Raw genomic sequence first — 24956 nt, 5'->3', positions numbered from 1 at the left:
TCCACCTCATCTGTGGATGAAAATGAATCATCATTATCTGAAGGACGCGATAATTTAGAAAACGGAGGGTCGCCTTCAACTCCCTTGGGAACAGCATACCTGGGTTCCGGATCAGGAACATGTAGAGGATTTTCTTCCTGTTTCAATAAATTTTCTAAACGTTTTAATTCATCATTATCAAAGTCCAGACAATCACGAATTAGTGTCCAAAAGGATAAAGTTTCAACAGGCACCTTTTCAGGGCCATGTAGAGTATAATGAGCCCGAATTTGTTCCCCTACCTTTTTCCATGTTTCTAAATTTACTGTACCTTCTCTGGGGAACCAAGGGCAAACTTCCTCAATAAATGAAAGAAAATTGATTAATTTAGGTTTGGAAACAGTAATTCCCCGATGTTTTAACATCACAGATAACATATGTACAAACAATTGACGACTATGCGTCTGTCCCATATTTATACTCTCAACTATAAACCTTACTACTCCTCCTCAATTTAAATTCACTTGTATACGTATATACTCACTCTTTTTAGCTAATAAGAGTAGTGGCGAGGAAAACTGTCGAAATCGAGCCCCACGTTGGGCGCCACCTGCCGCGGCCAGCACAAGCAAGAGTCACACCTGCATAGGGAGAAAACGGAGCGTCCCCGCTAAGAAAAATAAGAGAGAGATGAAAGATGGGGTTGAGAGGATCAGACCAAAATGGCTGATGCCTTCCTTTATTGTGCTGCAGTATATATAGGATAAAGTACGTGACTTCTGACATTCACAAGATTGTTCTTAATCTCCAAATACAATCACAAGACCCTTACCGTTGTGTACATCACAAATAGATAATCTATCTTCTATCAATAAGCTAATCTATCTTCTATGAAATGTTGCAAGAACCAAACGTCCTGGAGCCTTAAGGGTAATAAATTCTTCAGGGGGGCGGGACAGGGAGCTTAGGAACATGTCCTAGGGCTCTGCATAACGCCGAGCAGCTCCCAAGACTTAACCCTTCACGGGCAGTCCCCCGCAACCTCTAGGTCAAATACAGCTTGTTTTTGTAAATAAGTTTATGGGGGACATGGCCACATATATTTATTTAAGTCTTATCTGATTGCTTTCACCACAATTGAGTGGTTGAGATGGAGGATGCATGGTTCTCAAAGCCTAAAATATCTACCATATGGCTCTTTCCAGAAATGATTTTTTGACTCTGGAAATAAACCAACACTTACCAAGAAGATTTTCTGTGACAATGAAGATGATGATGACGATGCTGTTTAATACAGAAGTCACTCAACTACACTGGCTATATTATTTATTTGTAATTGACAGATTATTGCTTTAAAGTATTGCGATGGTTTCTACCAAACATCACTGGCTACTGAGCACTTGAAATGGGCCTACTGCAACTGAGGAACAATACTTTTCTTTCTTTTTTAACTAATTAAAAAGTCTGCCGGGGGCCAGCGTGAGGAACTCCGCCCATGGCAAAGGTCATGAGGAAGGAGGCTTGGCATATGCAAAGGCATGATCAAGCCTCAGGAAACCCCCTGTTCCCGAGCATCTAACCCCAAAACCAGAGTATGTTTTATGCTCTCACCTACACCTCTGACTTTACAGGGGGCTCTCTCCCATAACCGTTTCTCTCGGAGAAGGAGTAAACGTGCAGCTCCAAGTCAATAAAAATTCCTGGGCGTGACAAGAGTTTCAGCTTACGGACTCCTCTGAAGGTTATCTAGCCCACCTGTATAGGTTCGTCCGGCCACATGTGATTGTTTACAGCCTCCCAACCTGAGAGGCACCAGATGTTTTAGACTTACTAAAGGCAATTCTTTTGGGGAGTTAGAAATTATTAGTATAGTGGGTTGGTTAGGAATTATATTGGTGAAGGGTTTTTCATTTGTTGTGTCAATAATTGCTGCTAATTGCCTGCTCTGGGTGGGACAAGGATGTCTCAGGTCAAACCTCCCTGCTGACAGAGTAGCTTGTGTGACAGGATTATCCATACTCCTGCCACTAGGCACATGATTGTTTACTACCTCTCAACCATAAACAGCACAGAGAGTTTTGGAGTATTTTTGAGAGTCTTAATTAGCATAGGGCTTTTTCTTCTTGTTGAGTCAATGATTGCCGCCAGGCCTCCATATCCTTAGGCACCTGGGAATATATTAATCAATGTATTTGGAATATAGAAAAGGAAATATAGTAGTTTTTGATGTTAGCAATACTAGACTTTTTGAGTTAATGAATTTTCTCTTTTGTAATAGATCACTGTACTTTGTTATAAATCACTGTGTCCTTGCTATGTAAAAATGTAACTTTATCACTATCTTAAGACTAAACAGATCTTAAGGGGAGCATTGGTGAAAGGATTCTTATTTGTTGGGCTGATGTTTGCTGCTAAATCTCCATGTTCCCTGCCCTTATAATGAATATAACACATAGGAGAAATAAGTATTAACCTTTAAGCATATAGGAGAAATAAGTATTAACCTTTAAGCATATAGGAGAAATAAGTATTAACCTTTAAGATTAATCATGTTAATCTTGGGTTAAATAGATTCCTTTCTTGATTGTAACTCACTACACCCTCACCCTATAGGAATGTAACTTTATTTGGAGGGTGGTGCCTGGTTTAAGAAAAAACACCCCTGGAAAAAATAAGTTTTTTGGTTATCAGAAAGAAAGGATCATAAAATGTCAGCAGGTCTCATGGCCAGAAGATGATGTAATATCCCTAAGACCTTTTTTTTTACATTTATGTGAAGCACCTGATTTTGATAAAGGTCAGGACTGCTGACCCCCAAGTGACTCTGTATTCATCCCTATGTGTAACAAAAGGTATATAAGCAAACCGAAAAATAAGGAAATCGGATCAGTTTCCAGAAAGACTGATACCCCCATGTCGTTTCTTTCTTGCTCCCTGTTTTTCTGGCTGAATTCCCATCTGGAGCATGGATGCTATTCCACGTAGACCAAGTTATTCAGCCTCTTTTTCTCCAATACACTATCTCCTACTACACTAGCCATTTCTAATCTCTCTATATATCTGTAATTAAATATGTATTTTTCCAAAGATGCCAACGCCGTCCCCCCACCTTCAAATCACCCTGGATCCACCGGGGCTGGACCCCGGCAAAAGTCCACATGTTGCTAGTGGCTCCACTAAGCACAGGCGGCTGCGACCGGTGCACTAAGCGCGGCAGAGAGGAGCTACCCCACATCCGAGGTCAGGGCTGGTGGCTGGGAGCCACCTCACATCCAAGGAGCAGTGGCTGCGCGGGCGCAGGAGGGCCTAGAGGAGCTATCCCACGTTGAAGGTCAGGAAGGGCAGCGGTGAGGAGATACCCCTCATCCAAGGTAAGGAGCAGCGGCTGCGTTTTGCTGGAGAAGCCGTGAAGTGATACCCCATGCCCAAGGTAAGAGAAACCCAAGTAAGATGGTAGGTGTTCCAAGAGGGCATCAGAGGGCAAACACACTGAAACCATACTCACAGAAAACTAGTCAATGTAATCACACTAGGACCACAGCCTTGTCTAACTCAACGAAACTAAGCCATGCCCGCAGGGCAACCCAAGATGGGCAGGTCATGGTGGAGAGGTCTGACAGAATGTGGTCCACTGGAGAAGGGAATGGCAAACCACTTCAGTATGCTTGCCTTGAGAACCCCATGAACAGTATGAAAAGGCAAAATGATAGGATACTGAAAGAGGAACTTTCCAGGTCAGTAGGTGCCCAATATGCTTCTGGAGATCAGTGGAGAAATAACTCCAGAAGGAATGAAGGGATGGAGCCAAAGCAAAAACAATACCCAGTTGTGGATGTGACTGGTGATAGAAGCAAGGTCTGATGCTGTAAAGAGCAATATTGCATAGGAACCTGGAATGTCAGGTCCATGAATCAAGGCAAATTGGAAGTGGTCAAACAAGAGATGGCAAAGGTAAACGTCGACATTGTAGGAATCAGTGAACTAAAATACACTGGAATGGGTGAACTTTACTCAGATGACCATTATATCTACTACTGTGGGCAGGAATCCCTTAGAAGAAATGGAGTAGCCATTATGGTCAACAAAAGAGTCCGAAATGCAGTACTTGGATGAAATCTCAAAAACGACAGAATGATCTCTGTTCGTTTCCAAGGCAAACCATTCAATATCACGGTAATCCAAGTCTATGCCCCAACCAGTAACGCTGAAGAAGCTGAAGTTGAACGGTTCTATGAAGACCTACAAGACCTTGTAGAACTAACACCCAAAAAAGATGTCCTTTTCATTATAGGGGACTGGAATGCAAAAGTAGGAAGTCAAGAAACACCTGGAGTAACAGGCAAATTTGGCCTTGGAATGCAGAATGAAGCAGGGCAAAGACTAATAGAGTTTTGCCAAGAAAATGCACTGGTCATAGCAAACACTCTCTTCCAACAACACAAGAGAAGACTCTGCACATGGACATCACCAGATGGTCAACACCGAAATCAGACTGATTATACTCTTTGCAGCCAAAGATGAAGAAGCTCTATACAGTCAACAAAAACAAGACCAGGAACTGACTGTGGCTCAGATCATGAACTCCTTATTACCAAATTCAAACTCAAATTAAAGAAAGTAAGGAAAACCGCTAGACCATTCAGGTATGACCTAAATCAAATTCCTTATGATTATACAGTGGAAGTGAGAAATAGATTTAAGGGCCTAGATCTGATAGATAGAGTGCCTGATGAACTATGGAGTGAGGTTTGTGATATTGTACAGGAGACAGGGATCAAGACCATCCCCATGGAAAAGAAATGCAAAAAAGCAAAATGGCTGTCTGGGGAGGCCTTACAAAAAGCTGTGAAAAGAAGAGAGGTGAAAAGCAAAGGAGAAAAGGAAAGATAAAAGCATCTGAGTGCAGAGTTCCAAAGAATAGCAAGGAGAGATAAGAAAGCCTTCTTCAGCGATAAATGCAAAGAAATAGAGGAAAAGAACAGAATGGGAAAGACTAGAGATCTCTTCAAGAAAATCAGAGATACCAAGGGAACATTTCATGCAAAGATGGGCTCGATAAAGGACAGAAATGGTATGGACCTAACAGAAGCAGAAGATATTAAGAAGAGGTGGCAAGAATACATGGAAGAACTGTACAAAAAAGATCTTCACAACCGGGATAATCACGATGGTGTGATCACTCATCTAGAGCCAGACATCCTGGAATGTGAAGTCAAGTGGGCCTTAGAAAGCATCCCTACGAACAAAGCTAGTGGAGGTGATGGAATTCCAGTTGAGCTATTTGAAATCCTAAAAGATGATGCTGTGAAAGTGCTGTACTCAATATGCCAGCAAATTGGGAAAACTCAGCAGTGGCCACAAGACTGGAAAAGGTCAGTTTTCATTCTAATCCCAAAGAAAGGCAATGCCAAAAAATGCTCAAACTACCGCACAATTGCAGTCATCTCACACGCTAGTAAAGTAATGCTCAAAATTCTCCAAGCCAGGCTTCCGCAATACATGAACTGTGAACTTCCTGATGTTCAAGCTGGTTTTAGAAAAGGCAGAGGAACCAGAGATCAAATTGCCAACATCCGCTGGATCAGGGAAAAAGCAAGAGAGTTCCAGAAAAACATCTATTTCCAGAATAACAGCTATTGGCATATATTGACTACGCCAAAGCCTTTGACTGTGTGGATCACAATAAACTGTGGAAAATTCTGAAAGAGATGGGAATACCAGACCATCTGACCTGCCTCTTGAGAAACCTATATGCAGGTCAGGAAGCAGCAGTTAGAACTGGACATGGAACAACAGACTGGTTCCAAATAGGAAAAGGAGTGCGTCAAGGCTGTATATTGTCACCCTGCTTATTTAACTTCTATGCAGAGTACATCATGAGAAACGGTGGGCTGCAAGAAACGCAAGCTGGAATCAAGATTGCCAGGAGAAATATCAATAACCTCAGATATGCAGATGACACCACCCTTTTGACAGAAAGTGAAGAGGAACTAAAAAGCCTCTTGATGAAAGTGAAAGAGGAGAGTGAAAAAGTTGGCTTAAAGCTCAACATTCAGAAAACCAAGATCATGGCATCTGATCCCATCACTTCATGGGAAATAGATGGGGAAACAGTGCAAACAGTGTCAGACTTAATTTTTTTTGGCTCCAAAATCACTGCAGATGGTGACTGCAGCCATGAAGTTAAAAGACGCTTACTCCTTGGAAGAAAAGTTATGACCAACCTAGACAGCCTGTTCAAAAACAGAGACATTAGTTTGCCGACTAAGGTCAAGGCTATGGTTTTTCCAGTGGTCATGTATGGATGTGAGAGTTGGACTGTGAAGAAAGCTGAGCACCGAAGAACTGATGCTTTTGAACTGTGGTGTTGGAGAAGACTCTTGAAGTCCCTTGGACTGCAAGGAGATCCAACCAGTCCATTCTGAAGGAGATCAGCCCTGGGATTTCTTTGGAAGGACTGATGCTTAAGCTGAAACTCCAGTACTTTGGCCACCTCATGCGAAGAGTTGACTCATTGGAAAAGACTGTGATGCTGGGAAGGATTGGGGGCAGGAGGAGAAGGGGACGACAGAGGATGAGATGGCTGGGTGGCATCACAGACTCAATGGACGTGAGTCTGAGTGAACTCTGGGAGTTGGTGATGGACAGGGAGGCCTGGCGTGCTGCGATTCATGGGGTCGCAGAGAGTCGGACACAGGTGAGCAACTGAACTGAACTGAACTGAACTGAACTTTATTTGACAGCACAGGTCTAGATAGTCAACAAAACCATGAATCCTGCCCTGATTTGCAGCATTTGCTGATTTGGGAGTTGTAAATACACTGATTTTGGCCATTTTCAAGTACAATATTATATCATGGAATGATGCACTGGGAAGAAATATTATATAGTATTACAGATTATATATATTATATAGTATTTCCCATGCAGGCATAGACGGAAATAGCTGTAATAGACATAAATAACCTCAATAGCTTAGATACAGATAAAATAATAAAAATAATTAGAAAGTGATGAGTTTTGAGTATTTGATTTTAGTAACATTTTAAAATTATAAATTTATAACATTAAATTTTAATAAGAGCTGTGTATAACAATGTGTTTCTAAACCCTGAAAAACATGACAACTGTCTCTCTCAAGTCAGTGCAATCTGGCTTCAGTCAGTGTTTTTACACACAGTATGTTTCTAAGTAGTTCAGTCTCTACAGTTTGATCAGTTGTTTTTTTTTTTTTTTGTCATGTTTATGTCTATTCTCTTACCATTTTTTACATTAAAAATAGTATGAGCCCTGGAGAAGGAAATGGCAACCCACTTCAGTATTCTTGCCTGGAGAATCCCATGGACTGAGGAGCCTGTTGGGTTGCAGTCCACAGGGTCACAAAGAGTCGGACACGACTGAGTGACTTTACTTACTTGAGTCAATAAAACTCCTTAGATATTAGTAAACTTAAATTCACTAAAGTTGTTGATGTAGAAACATTCAAATTCTGCAATAAATTCATTTCATTAAAAAAAAATAGTATGAGAAGGCATTTCACTTAGGTGAAACTAAAGCCCTTTAATATAAATTTTCCTAAAATTTAAGTTAAGGAATTTCTTCACTTAATTTCTTCTAAATTAATTTAGAATATTCACTAAAAATGCACTTGTCACATTAAATGGCCTTGAAAACGTTTCCAAAGCCAATACTCTCATAGAACATGTTTAGCCATTAAGCCATACTGGCTGGAATCAATAGATTCCCTAAATTACTCTGCTCGTTAAGACCCAATGATTGCCCTGAAACTGTCAGTCAGCCTGAATGACATTAAATATTTGTTGAATAAAAGAATGAAAACCACGGTAAAAAGATGTTTTCCTTAGAAATTAGGTTATACTATTTCTTTGGGTTCTGGATCTAATTATACCTATGATTGTTTAAACCTCTCTTTCAAGACTTACAAACAAAATCACAGGAAAGGGAGAAGAGTACTGAATAGGGTGTCTGGGATCATGATATGAGTTCTGCTACTATTAATAATATAGCTGTACGATCTTGACAAATTCTGGAATTTTTCAGGCCCCAAAACCTTCATCTTTAAATTGTGAGTGCACAATCAGATAATTTCTCATGTCTCATTTGGTTTCTGATTTTTAACTGGAGAGCTGAAACAATTATGAACAAATTATTTAGATGTAAAAGATATTTTTATTCAACCAATGGACCAAACTAGACATTGTGTGTTTTTGACAAATTTTCCTTTTGTTATTGTTGACACTGTAGCAAGCAAATATCCATCATAAGTGAAAATGACAGTCTGTTTTCCCAGAAATGTTTCTTTCCACCTCCCCTCTTTAGCATTCTTACTTTCATGGTCTTAGTTCAGGCCATCAGTATCTTTTCCCTAATTCATCATGCTTTTCATTTCTCTGCACCCTTGCTGCTGCTGCTAAGTCGCTTCAGTCGTGTCCGACTCTGTGCGACCCCACAGACAGCGGCCCACCAGGCTCCCCCGTCCCTGGGATTCTCCATGCAAGAACACTGGAGTGGGTTGCCATTTTCTTCTCCAATGCAGGAAAGTGAAAAGTGAAAGAGAAGTCGCTCAGTTGTCTCACCCAGGCTCCTCTGCCCATGGGATTTTCCAGGCAAGAGTATTGGAGTGGGTTGCCATTGCCTTCTCCCTCTGCGGCCTTACGTACCCTCATTTCGAAGGTAACTTTTCCAAAGAAAAAGCTTTGGTTTTAAAGGTTAAAGTCTAACCTAATTAGGTTATTCAACGTTTTTTCAATTTGGTTTTCCAATTTTCTCAGTTTAATCTTTTACCAATTTCTCTCTCCCCTCATATCTTTACATGTCTACCTTCACCTTCTCCAGAGAATGCAAACAAGCCAAAATTAGTTAAATCAATCACACATTTATCCATTTTGTTTTTGGCCATGCTGTTCTCTATTTGGTTCTTAAATTCCAGTCCAAAATATTACTTATTGAGAGTTTCTCTGAAAACAATGAAAAAAACTTTCTCCTTCCCTCATCTATAATTATCTCACAGAACTTTTACATAACCCTATTTTAGGACTTAACACATCAAATGTACTTAGGCATTGTCCTCTATTTTCTCTGGTAGAGTATGTGCTTATTTATTTATTTATCCATCCATCGAGCCAATATTTATTGAAGATCTGCTATTTGTTAGAATGAAGGGAACAGACCTGTAAGAACTGATGCTAGCTTTTAAAAAGCATGTCTATGTGGAGAGGTAACTTTTAAGCCAATTTTAATTTGCAAAATAGAATGTTCAGTGCCGTGGTAGGTAACAGACTACGCAGAATACTTTGGAAGAAAAAAGTTTATGGCATAAGAGGATCAGGATTAAGTCTAGGGAATGAATGTCCCTGGTTAGTTGGTTGGTTGGAGTAAACCATTAATTTATTAACTATTCAGAGTCTGACATATAGTGAAAGCTCAATAAGTGTTATTAAACACACTTCATTTCGAGTATCTGAAGGCTTTTCTCCTGTGTGTTTGATAAAGGCCACTGGCAATGAAGAGATTTCAGAGACATGAAGAAGGAAATGTGAATGACAGTACCATTTCCATTCAACCAGATCCCAACAGGAAAATGTCAGTTTGCACACTTTAAGGGGAGCTAAATTAATTACACACAAACCCACTAACAGTAACAAATAACTTTCGTAGGGGTACTGCACAGAGCTTCTTGAGCCCAATCAGACGGTAACGAAGTGCCCAAGAGACAGTATTCTGAATTCACATTCCAGGTGATGGGTTCAACTCACAGCCTCTGAAGGAGGCTCAGCTCAAGGAAGCCCAGATTCCTCAAGGAGGTGAGGTGACTTACGGCATATTTGACTCATTTTCCTAGAAGGTGAAGAATCCGTATATATTAAGTGAAGACCCTATGTGTATTAGGAGAAGGCAATGGCAACCCACTCCAGTACTCTTGACTGGAAAATCCCATGGATGGAGGAGCCTGGTGGGCTGCAGTCCATGGGGTCGCAAAGAGTCGGACACGACTGAGGGACTTCATTTTCACTTTTCACTTTCATGCCTTTGAGAAGAAAATGGCAACCCACTCCAGTGTTCTTGCCTGGAGAATCCCAGGGACATGGGAGCCTGGTGGGCTGCCGTCCATGCGGTCGCAGAGTCGGACGCGACTGAAGCGACTTAGCAGCAGCAGCAGCTATGTGTGTTGGATGGTGAGAACGCCGGTGGCTCACTGCTTCTTCCCCCACTTTCAGCCTCACCACAAACTCCGGCAATCCAGTCTTCAGAGCAGACTCTGGGTTGCCAGGTAACCACCTCCGGGAGCCTGGTCTCCGGGCGCAGCAGCCCCCGGCCCTCCAATCAGCGGTCAGCGTGCGGGTCACGTGGGGCCCGGCCCGCGGCGCCCGCCTCCCGGGCCCTCGGAGCCCGCCGCTCACGAGAGGAGGGCGCGGCGGGGCGGGTCCGGGCGCCGCGCTCGCTCAGCCGCCGGGCGGGCTTCGGCATCTTGCACCGTCTGCCCGCTCTGTGGTCGCCGCCTCCGCCAGGTAAGCAGCGGCGGGCCGCCTGGCGAGGGGCCCGGTTGGGCGCGGGCTGCAGGGGAATGGCCGTCGGACCGCGCGTGGCGTCGTGGGAGGGTCGCGGGGCCGTGCGCGCGTCCTGCGGGGCTTCGCGCGCGTTGCTGTCCCGGGAGTCGGCGCCGCACACCTGGTTACCAAGAGGTGCCGCGGCGACCAGCTGTGAATCCCCTGAACAGCCCTGGAGTGTCACCTACCACCCTGCCAAGGCTCGTTGTCTCGACTTCATGTTTTAAGCTGGTTCAATCTGTGTGCGTCTAGCTCCAGATTGGAACTCTTATTGCTGTGTCCGCGGGCACTTGTGTAAGCGCCTGTCTTCATATACAGGTTGTACCAAGAAGTCTTTGAGTTGGAAGGAAATGTGTTCTAGAAAAATAGCATTGAATGTCAGAGGCATAGAGTGTCTTAAGTAGATCATAATATATAATCTCCTGTTTTTTAGAAATTAATTTCTGAAATTCTTTTACTGTATTAAAAATATAGTTTATACATATATAAACCTTCTTTACTATGTTAATTAAAATCAATTGATTTGAATGAAGTTTAGTGATAACTTGGGTCATGTATCAAAAATAAATCACACATGGATTGTAACTTTCATATATGCACATCTGTATAGATATATATTTATTTAAAAGTCTCCAACAGTGGTTTAAAGAGAGAGATTACATTTCTAAGTCTGTCAGTGTATAATTCTTGCAGAAGTACCCTGCAGAAAAACTCATCATTCTTTTAAAATAATTATTACTGTACTTAAAACTTTTGTTATCTACTAGTCACATAATAATTTTATATATCAGGAACACAGATTAATTTAATTTAGAAAATAATATTTTTAAATTCCTCTGCTCTCAGTAGATGGACTACTAGGGCTAAAGTGTTTTTGTTGTTTTCTGTACTCTACCTTGAAACCCTTAGCCTGTAAGGATGAGCCACAGCAGTTTTTATATTACTCAGAAAAGAGTAGGAATCGTTTTATTTATTTATTTTTGTTTGTGTCTTTTGCCCAAATAGATACTAGAAGTCCAACACGAGTGATGAGATTGTCACTATTAGTAAGATATGCGCAAATTCTCAACACTACCTGATTTTACTTGCCTAAATGCTATAGTGAAGACTAAAATGAAATTCAGTTTCGAAAGATTCACATTTTTTTCCGGTATTCCAGAATTTATTTGAAGTCAGACCTAATAAACAAAAAAGGTAACAGTTTACTAGATTGCTGAATGTTTACCCAGCCATTCATGGCAATGGTGTGCTGCTACGCTATGCGTTCCTGAATTATCTCTGCTTATATTTTGTATATCTATTCCATTTAGCAGATTGACATATTAAGGTGAAGTCATGTATGTTGTTTCTAGTGTTTCTTCAGGAACAGAGATCTTATTGAGAATATTTTAATCCATGGAAATCACATGAGGAGATCGAGAGGGATTTCTTAATAAATTATTAACTGAAACGTATATTAGACTAAGAGCGGCTGGCATTTTTCAACATCCAAGACTATGTGATGTTCTATGACAATCACATGGAGGTTATTCTCTCACTGTTGATGAGACTATTCCTTAGAGATTTATGAGCAAGAGGTTAGATATGGATACCTGGAGAGAATCAGAAATTCCACAAAGAATTTACTCTGCAGAGAAGCAAACCCTAAAGGAAAACCTTTCTCTTCCTTGAGGTTACTTGAATGTTCAAGAAGAACTTGTAACTTCAGTTATAAAAATTGGTAGAAAAATACAATGATCAACTGTGATCAGTGCCATTGCATGGTGAAAGAAAAAAAAAATCCCTTCATGGTAAAACATGGGCTGTTGCATGAGGAGACAAGATTCAGGCTGTTGTTACTTGATCTCAGTAGCTAGAGAGATACAACTTGAAATAGGCTAGACTTTGGAAACAGCAAAAAACGGCAGCCTGAAGTTGGAGCCACGGGTGGCACATACATCTAGATGTCACATTGTCAGCTACTTGAGAGAGAATTTTTTTAGAAAATAATGATAAAAGTCTTGCTTTCTATTACTTTACATGTACTAACAACATTGATTTTAGTAGCCTAATTATCTCCTAAAGCACTGGAATTCTGTATTCTAATTTAAGAAATATGTATGTCACAGAAGGCAATGGCAACCCACTGTAGTACTCTTGCCTGGAAAATCCCATGGACCATGGACGGAGGAGCCTGGTGGGCTGCAGTCCACAGCGTCGCTAAGTGTCGGACACGACTGAGCGACTTCACTTTCACTTTTCACTTTCATGCATTGGAGAAGGAAATGCCAACCCACTCCAGTGTTCTTGCCTAGAGAATCCCAGGGATGGGGGAGCCTGGTGAGCTGCCATCTGTGGGGTCGCACAGAGTCGGACATGACTGAAGCGACTTAGCAGCAGCAGCAGCAGAAACAGGAATACAAATCTGACACAATAAGATCATAGGAGATAATTCCTCAGTGTTATTTGCTATTAAAGGGATAAATGATAATTGTCATGTTCAGAAAGGCTCTGATCAAAAGATGCAAGAAATATTTTTCCATGCTTTGATGAGGATGCTACAACATTCAGAATTTGGTTTCTAAATTTGAATGCCCAGACATGGATAACTTATGAAATAGATCTTAAATAATTTTCCTGATGCCCACGTTCTTGTTTTCTTCCAAACTGTTTAAGTTGTGAGCATGGGCCAGTATCCCATACAGACTCATTTGGTATTACATTTAATAAGTTCAGTTTCATGTCTCATACACACACACAAAAACTTGCTTTCAAATTGGAAAGTAGAAAATAGTACTCATTATTGAGCACTCATGTTTGGTGTACTGTTGGAAAAACTTCATTTTGCAGTATCATATCTCAGCGTGGAATCCTGAAAAACTGAATAGTTAGTTAAGTTGTTGTTTAGTCGCTAAGTTGGGCCCGACTCTTTGCAAACCCACGGACTGTAGCCAGCCAGGCCCCTCTGTCCATGGGGTTTTCCAGGCAAGAATACTGGAGTGGATTGTTATTTCCTTCTCCAAGGGATCTTCCCAACCCAGGGATCGAACCTGCATCTGTTGCATCTCCTACATTGGCGGGCGGATTCTTTACCACCGAGCCACCTGGAAAGCCCCTTAATAAGGAGTAGGCAATACTTAATTTTGACCCATTAAGATAAAACATTTTGCATAAGTCTTAATGAAAGGAGTTATACAAATTTTATTTTTAATGTAAACATGGAAGCAGGTTTAGAGGAGTCATTTCCAAATGTACCCTAGAAGCTTTCTTAGAGACCAGTCAAATTAGCACCATTATTTTGTAGATGAGGTCACTCAGCACATAAAAATTAAGTTGCTCAAAACTGGGGACATTTCGAGGGGGAACTGGTCTACCATCTCAGGCTCTAACACCCAGCACTGTGCTGTTCCCCAGAGGCGTAAAAATATGTCACCAACTTCATTTTCTCCTTTTTTTAATTTCAGGTATTCCAAAAGTTTGACGATTTAGATCATTTTTGTACCTTTAAATGATTATTGTACATAATGAACAAATTCCATGTGTTTGGTCTCCTCATATAGAAAGTTTGCTTAAAAAGTTAGTGTTTTCCCCTAATCTGTACAATTTTTTGATCTAATCATTAATATGATATAAGTATTTTTACAAAGTCTTCTGTGACAGGGGAGGGGTCCAGTTGTGTTATAAACTCCTTATCCTAATGTACCCCAGTGAGATTTGAGTGTACATAGCCGTCACATCTACCTACAATTGAATGATAGAAGTAAGAAGCTTCTGGAAGTTATATCTGAAGCCTGGATTATGTGTATCATTGGGTGAGATTTTGAAGTTGGACACATTTATTTTCTAGAGTTTCTGCCCCTTTGGTATCAGAGGCCGTCTAGAATCGTGATACTGGGCATGTACCGTAGACCAGCAGCGGCAGCATCTCCTGGGATCATGTCAGAAATGCAGATTTCCAGGCTACTGCCCTACTAAGTCAGATATCTGAGAGAGCCCCTGGAATCAGTGTTGGCAGGAGTCTTAAGTGATTCTCATGCAAGGTAGCACTTGAGAAGTATCATAGAAGGTACATCGTGCCCTTGGACCTGACCTCCTCTGGGGCTGGTAGTGTTCACAGTGACTCCACTGTTAAAACTTCCCTTGAACTACTAAGTAAACGAACTCATTCCTGAAAATACAGTTGTGCATATGTTTCATAAACATCTATTTTTCAATAGTAGCTTTTGGAACACAATGTCTCACTTTCATCATTAATGACGTCGGTTTATCTTTGTGGGAATTTTATGTCGGCTAAGAGTATAGTTTTTGACAGGTGGCCTATTGACTGGATTAGCAGCCTGTCTCATGTACGTATCAGCCCTGCCTGAGCTGATGCAACTCTTCGCTTCTTAAATGTTAGGATTTATTGCTGGCCTCCTTTCAATGTAAGGATGCATATATTAAAAATGCAATTTTGGATTTGGTGACAATGTGTGAGTGATTTCTTTTCATCTTAAAGCTTGAAAGCTTTTAATCCATTTGATTTCCTTTGATGGTTTTTCTCAATACATGCCAAAAATAAATTTTAATACCTTGGACCAGAACATAAAAATGTCAGTGTAACTGACTGTTTCTGCCAAGTGAGTACCTTGATTTTCACAGACAGATAAGCGTAAAGGCCCACCCTGCTTTAAAATCTCATATACAAAATCCAGGTTACAAAGCAGATTAACTAGAAAGGGGACAGGAATCCTCAGGTTTACAGAGCGGTTCCTGCCATGGCCTCTCAGATCTCCCTTCATGAGGAATGAGCGTGTTTCTAAAAATGCTTATTTTTGCCATACCCTATTTCCTGGTGGTGCAGTGGTAAAGAATATTCCTGCCTGTGCAGGAGATGTAGGACACGCGGGTTCAGTCCCTGGGTTGGGAAGATCCCCTGGAGAAGGAAATGGCAACCTGCACTATTACTCTTGGCTGAAGAATTCCATGGACAGAGGAGCCGGGCAGGCTACAGTCAGTGGGGTTGCAAAGAGTCAAATGGGGTTTAGCACACACACACATTACAAAAATAATCCTGTGTCTTTTTGTGATGAGTATTACATGTTTACTTTCATAAACATGTAAGTTTTCTCTTTCATTGAAATATTTACCTCTTCTTGGTTTATGGGTGAAAGCATGTTATTTCACTCCTCTGTTTCTCTTTGGCTGAGCTTCTCAAAATGGTTAATTGAAGGTATAGAAGTGACCCTTGTTCAAGAAAAGTGGATTACGCCTTTGATCAAGTTAAAACACATTTCTTCATTGCAGCTCAAGAAATTCTGTAATCCTTGAAGCAGCCTAGAAAGTCTGATTTCATTCATAACCATTCACTTTGGTGGTTAAATATAGGAAAACATAAAAATGGATATCTAGAAGAACGGTAGATTAAGTGTATAGATGGGTGATGAAGTAACTGCATTCACGTTGCCGCATCTCTGAACCAGTGTCTTGGTCTTCTTGGTCTTACACGTAATTCTGTGTTTGGCTGAGCAAATGGGAATTCGTGGTGGTGTACGTGGTCATTCTGTGAGGGCAAACTGCAACCACCATAACGGCCTTGTTGTTTTCTATTTGCCATCTAATCCAGGATTTTAACGTAGGTTAATACTGTACTTGTGACCTATTTTATCATCTAAGCTTTTAAGAACATCAGGATTTGACATATGTTGGCAATGCTTAGATACAATGTGCTTGCCCTGCCAAGCACATGAAAGGTAAGTTTAGGAATGATTGAAATTGAAGAGGTTACTCTTGGTCAGTAGAATTTATCTGCTAAATATCTTTACTGTTGTTGAACTGAGCAAGTGGTTCTCGTCCTGTACTGTGGTATGGTGTATACCTTATCCAGGAATGATGCTAAAAAATCAGGTTTCCAGACTCCATCCTCAGAGTCTGATCTACTAGCTTTAGAGTATGATCCAGGAACCTGCATTTTTAGCAAGTTTCTCAGGTAAGTGGGATGCAAGAGACCTGAGAACCACACTTCGAGTTGTACCAATTTAGAGATCTTTAAAATTATATTTATCCTTGATAATCTGTGGGTGTACCTATCTGAGAATAGTGGTCATTTAGAATTAGGTCTGTTAGACAGAGGAAGATCTCAAGTTGGTGGGCTAATGGCTGCTTGAAAAAAACCTTCCAGTTTTGGTGTTTCTTTTTTTTTTTTTTTTACAATTTCCAAATGTTCTCTAATGAGCACAGATGGACTATCTGTGTTAATTAGAATTTTTTTGTGTAACTCTAAGTATACAGTGTATTTAGATTTTGAAAACTAATTTTAACATGTTGTTAGGGCTTTTATATTAATACAGGCAATATATTTCTATTTAAAAAAATAACAAAATTCTGAAGAGGACAAAGAGGAGTTCAAGAAAACTACCTTGAATTTCTGTATCGTGGTATATCTGTGACCCTGACTTTTGAATTCATATTTTTATATGTTTTGATTGACTATTTGGACTCTTTCTCAAGCCTGCCAGGAATGCTCTCGTCTCAGAGTCTCTGCTTTTGCTGCTTTCCCAGCAGAGACTTTCATATCTGTCTTCCCTTCTCTAGATCTCGTTCAGCATTACTGCTGCGGAGCGTCCTTGCGCTGACTTTTAGAAGTTTACGATGTCAGCTCATCTCCAGAACCTGCCTTGCTCTTTCCCTGTGTTCTTTTTCTCCGAGCCACAAACTACCTTGTGATATAATCACTGTTTACTTATTTGTTTTGCTCATTCTGATTTCTTCCTTAAGAATATGAACTGTGGAAGGGCAGAGTTCATACCTGTTTTGCAGGGTGCTCTATCTTCTGTGCCTGCCTGGCACCTACTTGGTGCTCAGTACATATTTGTGGAATGAATGGATGGGTTGAAAAATGATTATTAAAATTTTAGGAAATGTAAATAAGTCCAAGGACTAATACATTCCCTACTACTCAGTCCAGTTCAGTCGCTCAGTCGTGTCTGACTCTTTGCACCCCATGAACCGCAGCATGCCAGGCCTCCCTGTCCATCACCAACTCCCAGAGTCCACCCAAACCCATGTCCATTGAGTCAGTGATTCCATCCAGCCACCTCATTCTCTGTTGTCCCCTTCTCCTCCTGCCCTCAATCTTTCCCAGCATCAGAGTCTTTTCAAATGAGTCAACTCTTTGCATCAGGTAGCCGAAGTATTGGAGTTTCAGCTTCAGCATCAGTACTTCCAGTGAATATTCAGGACTGATCTCCTTTAGAACGGACTGGTTGGATCTCTTTGCAGTCCAAGGGACTCTCAATACTCTTCTCCAACACCACAGTTCAAAGGCATTAATTCTTCAGTGCTCAGCTTTCTTTATAGTCCAACTCTCACATCCATACATGACCACTGGAAAAACCATAGCCTTGACTAGATGGACTTTTGTTGACAAAGTAATGTCTCTGCTTTTTAATATGCTGTCTAGGTTGGTCATAACTTTCCTTCCAAGGAGTAAGTGTCTTTTCATGGCTGCAGTCACCACCTGCAGTGATTTTGCAGCCCAGAAAAAAAGGTCAGCCACTGTTTCCCCATCTATTTGCCATGAAGTGATGGGACCAGATGCCATGATCTTAGTTTCTGAATGTCGGGCTTTAAGCCAGCTTTTTCCTTCTGCTCTTTCAGTTTCATCAAGAGGCCCTTTAGTTCTTATTCACTTTCTGCCATAAGAGTGGTGTCATCTGCATATCTGAGGTTATTGATATTTCTCCCAATGATCTTGATTCCAGCTTGTGCTTCCTCCAGCCTAGGGTTTCCCATGATGTACTCTGCATATTCCTACTATTAAATAGCCAGTTATTAACCTTTTGATGTGTATTATTTTATATTTAATGTGCGTGTAAGTATATAGATTTATAAGTATATGTAGATACGAATTATATGTATACATTTTCCAGCCAAAACTGCTTAATTGGCATTCATTCAAATTCAGTAGGAAATACAGGTTATTTTCTACAAGACAACAGTCAGATAAATCCAGAAGATAAGGTATTTTGTATGACAACTAGCAGATGCTCTTCAGCAAGTTCACATCATGATAACAAGCACTGTTCTAGGTGAACAAAACCTTAATAGCAAGATTGAACACGTGGACCATATTGGATTCTGATTTCAGCAGAGCAGTTATATAGAGGGCATCTGGCGGGTAGTTGGGGGTAAAGATGATAGATGGACTGGTTATTGGAAGTTGCTGTGTACGTAGCTCTCCCAGTGTGGTAAGCTTCTTGGAACAGTTGTGTGTGTGTGTGTTTTTCTCTTTTCTGTTTCTTGTTCATCTAGCATTAGTGCCTAGCCGTTATATTTATGCACTAAATATTTTCTGAAATGAATGGAATAAAATGATGCATCAGATATACCTGGATAAATACATTTTTCACTAAATAATGAGGTGGTGGTGGTTTAGTCACTAAGTCATGTCCGACTCTTGCAACCGCATGGACTGTAACCTGCCAGGCTCCTCTATCCATGGAATTTTCCAGGCAAGAATACTGGAGTGGTTTGCCATTTCCTTCTCCAAAATAATGAGGTAGGTGCATATGCAAATAATGTGTTGGGTGAGGCAAAATAGCAATAATTTAACATTCTCTGCTCTGTAGATAATAATGATTGAGTTTTAGTAATAGTGTGTGCCTGTAGGGGTGAAAACATGATAGTTAACTATATAAGACAAGGAATTATGACGGTTATAATGAATTGACATTATTGACTAACTAGTTCTGCTTTCTAAAATATGACTTGAAATTATGTAGTCTAAAAGCCTGCCTGAGGTTTGGTTGCATGTAACAGAAATGTAAAATAATAATGGCTCAAACAAACATTAAACGAAAAAGGTTGGAGGTAGGAAGTCCAGCAAGTTTCCAGGGATCTTGGCTTCTTCACCTCCCTTTTTAACCATCTTTTAGGTCCACTCTGCATCCTTATAATCCTCTCTGCCCTCAGCCTTCATCTCCACGTTCCAAGCAAGAGGTGAAGTGTGAGCTGAAAGGATGGGCAGCCTTTGCTAATGTAAAGAAAAAATAAGTCCTAGTGTTTTTTGTTTTCAAGTATTTGTGCAAATATAATGTTTAGTAATACGCTTTCTTCTTTTTCTAATTTTCGTTTTGTATTGGAGTATAGCCGGGTAACCATACTGGGATGGTTTCAGGAGAACACAGAAGGGACTCAGCCATGCGTGTTCCTGTACCCATTCTCCCGCAAACTCCCCTCGCATCCAGGCTGCCCATGACACTGAGGAGAGTTCCCTGTGCTGCACACTTGATCCTGCTGGTTATCCATTTTAAATAGAGTAGTGAGTGCACTCTCTTTATTTCTAAGATTATTTTCTCTAATGCTAGATATATCTGCGTTTTACCACACGTTTCTCAGGGGACGTTTAGAACTCATTGACTTTAGGTCTTATGAAATAGCAAAAACAAAGGTGATTTTTAAACAAGGAAATGTACCACTGGCTAAAAATACAGATATTTTGAAGAGTTTATTATACTCTCTCTGCTGCGTTCACTTTCATAAAAAAAAATCACTTTCATTAAAAAAAGAACTCTAAAATGTTTTTCTTTGAATTTGTTGTCTTTATGTATCTTAGAAATAGAGTACATTTAAGAAACTAGTCAAAATAGATTTTCTTAGAAAATCAAGTAACAGTTAACTTGGAACTGCGTTACACAGTTTAAAGCTAAACATGTGCTGGATATTTTAGACTTATTAAATTACCCTAGTGCAAGTCATTTTTTATTTTTAGACAAGGTCAGTTTGGAAATTCGATTTAAGAATTTTGGTTAAATTTTCAGAAGATGAAGATTCAATAATGCATTAAAAAGAATTTATTGACTATGATGATTGTGATACATAACATGATCTCTAGATTAAATCTGAGAGAATCTTTACAATATTAAATCTTCTAATCCATTAACATCTTATACCTCTATCCCTTTGTTTAAGATTTTTACATTTAACTTAGAGTGATTCCTTCATAATTTCCTTCCTTATAAAGTCTTCAGGTGTTTGGCAGGATATAAAGAATTAATGTGATTCCTTTTTATTATACTCTTAATAAATTTGTGTAAACTTTCTTCCTTAAATATTTGTAAAAATTCACCAGTGAAATCACCAGGACCTGGGAGATTGTCTGTGGGAAAGTTTTAAATTTAGACTCATGTTCAAATTCAGTCTATTTAGGTTTTCTCATTTTTTCATCAACTTTGGTAACTTTATTTATCCAGGTTATCTTGAAACTATATTGTGATTATTTTTAAGATTTTTTTTTTGTTCTTACACATTAAAAACATTGTCTGACCCAAGCTAAAGAGACAAATGGTCCTTTTGTTATTAGTGATTAGAGTAATGGATAACTGAAGGCTGTTGTCAGCCATATTGATTTGTTGTTGTTCAAGGGTGACCTTTCAAATTGTTCTTCATTTCAGTTCATTTCAGTCACTCAGTTGTGTCCAACTCTGTGACCCCATGAACCACAGCCCGCCAGGCCTCCCTGTCCATCACCAACTCCTGGAGTCTACCCAAACCCATGCCCATTGAGTTGGTGATGCCATCCAACCATCTCATCCTCTGTCGTCCCCTTCTCCTGCTCTCAATCTCGCCCAGCATCAGGGTCTTTTCAAATGAGTCAGTTCTTCACATCAGGTGGCCAAAGTATTGGAGTTTCAGCTTCAACGTCAGTCCTTCCAGTGAACACTCAGGACTGATATCCTTTAGAATGGACTGCTTGGATCTCCTTGCAGTCCAAGAATCTTCTCCAACACCACAATTCAAAAGCATCAATTCTTGGGCGCTCAGCTTTCTTTATAGTCCAACTCTCACATCCATACATGACCACTGGAAAAACCATAGCCTTGACTAGACGGACTTTTGTTGATGAAGTAACGTCTCTGCTTTTTAATATGCTGTCTAGGTTGGTTATAACTTTCCTTCCAAGGAGTAGGTGTCTTTTAATTTCATAGCTGCAGTCACCTTCTGCAGTGATTTTGGAGCCTAGAAAAATAAAGTCAGCCACTATTTCCACTGTTTCCCCATCTATTTGCCAAGAAATGATGGGACCAGATGCCATGATATTAGTTTTCTGAATGTTGAGCTTTAAGCCAACCTTTTTACTCTCCTCTTTCACTTTCATCAAGAGGTTCTTTAGTTCTTCTTCACTTTCTGCCATAAAGGAGGTGTCATCTGCATATCTGAGGTTATTGATATTTCTCTTGGCAGTCTTGATTCCAGCTTGTGCTTCCTCCAGCCCAGCATTTCTCATGATGTACTCTGCAAATGAGTTAAATAAGCAGGGTGACAATATACAGCCTTGATGGACTCCTTTTCCTATTTGGAACCAGTCTGTTGTTCCATGTCCAGTTCTGACTGTTGCTTCCTGACCTGCATATAGGTTTCTCAAGAGGCAGGTCAGGTGATCTGGTATTCCCATCTCTTTCAGAATTTTCCACAGTTTATTGTGATCCACACAGTCAAAGGCTTTGGCATAGTCAATAAAGCAGAAATTGGTGTTTTTCTGGAACTCTCTTGCTTTTTCCATGATGCAGTGGATGTTGGCAATTTGATCTCTGGTTCCTCTGCCTTTTCTAAAACCAGCTTGAACATCTGGAATTTCGTGGTTCATGTATTGTTGGAGCCTGGCTTGGAGAATTTTGAGCATTACTTTACTAGCGTGTGAGATGAGTGCAATTGTGCGGTAGTTTGAGCATTCTTTGGCATTACCTTTCTTTGGGATTGGAATGAAAACTGACCTTTTCCAGTACAGCCTTGGCATACTCCTTTTCCTATTTGGAGGAAACTCCACTGCTGAGTTTTCCAAATTTGCTGGCATATTGAGTGCAGCACTTTCACAGCATCATCTTTTAGGATTTGAAATAGCTCAACTGGAATTCCATCACCTCCACTAGCTTTGTTCATAGTGATGCTTCCTAAGGACCCCTTGACTTCACATTCAAGGATGTCTGGGCTCTAGGTGAGTGTGAGTGATCACACCATCGTGATTATCTGGGTTGTGAAGATCTTTTCTGTACAGTTCTTCTATGTATTCCTGCCACCTCTTCTTAATATCTTCTGCTTCTGTTAGGTCCAGACCATTTCTGTCCTTTATTGAGCCCATCTTTGCGTGAAATGTTCCCTTGGTATCTCTAATTTTCTTGAAGAGATCTCTCGTCTTTTCCATTCTGTTGCTTTCCTCTATTTCTTTGCATTGATCACTGAGGAAGGCTTTCTTATCTCTCCTTGCTATTCTTTGGAACTCTGCATTCAAATGGGTATATCTTTCCTTTCTCCTTTGCTTTTCGCTTCTCTTTGTTTCACAGCTTCTTAGGGTGTAGCTATTTAATATCTTGGAAGGTCTGGTCAACGCATGAAATGCTGGGATGCGAGCTGTGTGTCTCAACAGATCTCTGTAAGCATTTAGGAGCTGGCTGGGAGAGACTGCTCAGGGAATACTCCCGTGGAATAGTGGGAATTAAGGACTCAGAGGATCTGTTATGGGCATGGCATTAACAGGCATCCACTGTGAACCAGTCATGGCCAAGTCATCAGACTCTGTTGATTTTCCTGTGGACCCAAATACACACCCTTAATCTAGCCCATCTCATTCCCCTGCCCCTTGTTTAGTAGACTCTGGCCTTCACATATTTCCTGTTTTGAGATAATTCCTGTGACAGCCTTCCTCACCTGCTTGTCCCTGATAACTGCTTCTAAAACTACTTGTGAGTTAAAGAAATATTAGTGCATGTCTCTGAGAGAGACTTAACACATTATGAAATATAACGACTGGGGCCCATAATGGGGCAGAAAACTCCAGGGGGAAATAAAAAGATAAATGAAAATGTCTGAGTAATGGGAGAAAATATAGCCCAGTTATACAATACCTACCTACTTGTGGACAAATTCATTTCAGTTTATTTTCCCCTCTTAGTTTTGTTAGTACTAGAAAGCACTGCTGTGGATTTTTAGTGTGTAATTTCTCTTTATTTAGATTAAATACGTGACGGCAGAAATGTGCGCTTTACTGTAGCGCAGCAGCAAATTTGCTCATTAGCATAATGAGCATAAAAGAAACAGCGTGAGCATCCTAGGTGTTCCCCCTCGTGGCTCCTGTCTGTCTTGACTTCCTTTTCCCTGAAGAAAACTCTCTTGCAGCTTCTAACAGTGTAGATTCACTTTGCTTGTTTTTAAAGTTTTATAAACAGAATCGTGTGTTATTTATGTGTGACTTTCAGTTCAGTTACATTATGTGGCTCATTCATTTCACTGTGTATCGTTCATTTTAATTGCTGTGTAGCACCGCTGTGTGTGATTACCCTGTGATTTTTAATCTCCATGACTGGGGGGAGTCGGGTTTTTGAGAGAGGTCTGTGAGTCTCCCCGATCCCTCCTCTGAGGCAGCCAGACTCCGCTTGGCGCCTGCGGTGGGTGCTGAGTGAGAGAAGGCTTTCGCTGCCCTCCGGTGAGGGGTCTGGGGTTGACTTGGTTCGGGACGGGAGCCTGTGGCGGCTTCCTGCTGCCCGCCTCTGCCGGGCAGGGCTGGCAGCTTTTTCTTCTTCCTTCTGCCTGTTCCGGGGTTTGGGGAGGGGGCGTCTGGCCCTCCCCAGAGGCACGTGAAGCTTGCGTTTACTCCCTCCTCCTCGTCGCTGGGAGTAAGGGTGTGTGTCTCCTCTCTGAAGGGTTCCTAGCTGAAGCGTTGCGCTTCATTTGAGAGGAGGCCCCAGAGACCTAGGCCGAGTTCCACGCCTGTCAGCTCCCACGTGCCCTACCCGCTCGGGACGGTGTCTGACTTGCCCCCTTCTTTCTCCTGGCACCCCACTGAGGCCTGAGGCGATCTTCCAGGCGAGGGCAGCTCAGCTGGAACGTCAGGGACCTCCGGTGGTTCTAAATTGATTTTCTAGTTGGTTCAGCCTTGAAGCCTTGAGCATCACAATGTTACGCGGTTCCTTCCTGCCTGCTTCGGGCTTCTCGTCTCTTGCCCACCCCTTGTCACAAGGGAAGCCGTGGCCTGTCTAGTTTCTCCAGCGGCTGGGCTCCTCACTCTCTGGAATTCCCTTGTTTGCTTTGCACTCTGTTAGGTGATGTGCTTAACTTTTTGATGCACTTAGGTAATTGGCAGTCAGCTAACTGGCTTTCCTCTCAACAGTGCCAGCAGGTGGAAATACAGGATCAGCCTTATCATTGTACCCCTTTCAACCTGAGGGCTTTAATCTAGTTTTACATCCAACTCCTGATGTTAAGAATGGAACACATTTTCTGTTTCTTGTTGTTTTGTGTTTTCTTCTGGATTCCTTTCTTTTTAACTTGATTACTTTTAGAAATAGTTTACCTATTTCTTGCAGAAGTTAAATTCAAGATGTTTTTTAGACTGAAAACTGAAACCTAACAAAATATTTGACATAGCATTTGCTAGTACTGTATGACATAATTATT

General features: G+C 40.9%; 1 protein-coding gene across 4 annotated transcripts in view; it reads left to right on the top strand.

The window, feature by feature from the left end:
• WDR17 (WD repeat domain 17) overlaps positions 10385–24956 on the top strand; it is a 64502-nt gene continuing 49930 nt past the window's right edge. For 2 of the 4 annotated variants that reach the window (XM_018042092.1, XM_018042090.1), the window contains exon 1: positions 10393–10508. The gene's annotated coding sequence lies outside the window, so the exon portion shown is untranslated. Of the gene's footprint in view, positions 10509–24956 lie in introns of all 4 variants that reach the window. The other 2 variants (XM_018042093.1, XM_018042091.1) reach the window with 2 other exon arrangements.

The sequence above is a fragment of the Capra hircus genome, chromosome 27 (genome assembly GCF_001704415.2).
Source record: "Capra hircus breed San Clemente chromosome 27, ASM170441v1, whole genome shotgun sequence".
In the NCBI taxonomy this organism is placed as follows: domain Eukaryota; kingdom Metazoa; phylum Chordata; class Mammalia; order Artiodactyla; family Bovidae; genus Capra; species Capra hircus.
The sequence above is the reverse complement of the archived record's forward strand: the minus strand, read 5'-3'. Positions and strand labels throughout refer to the sequence as shown.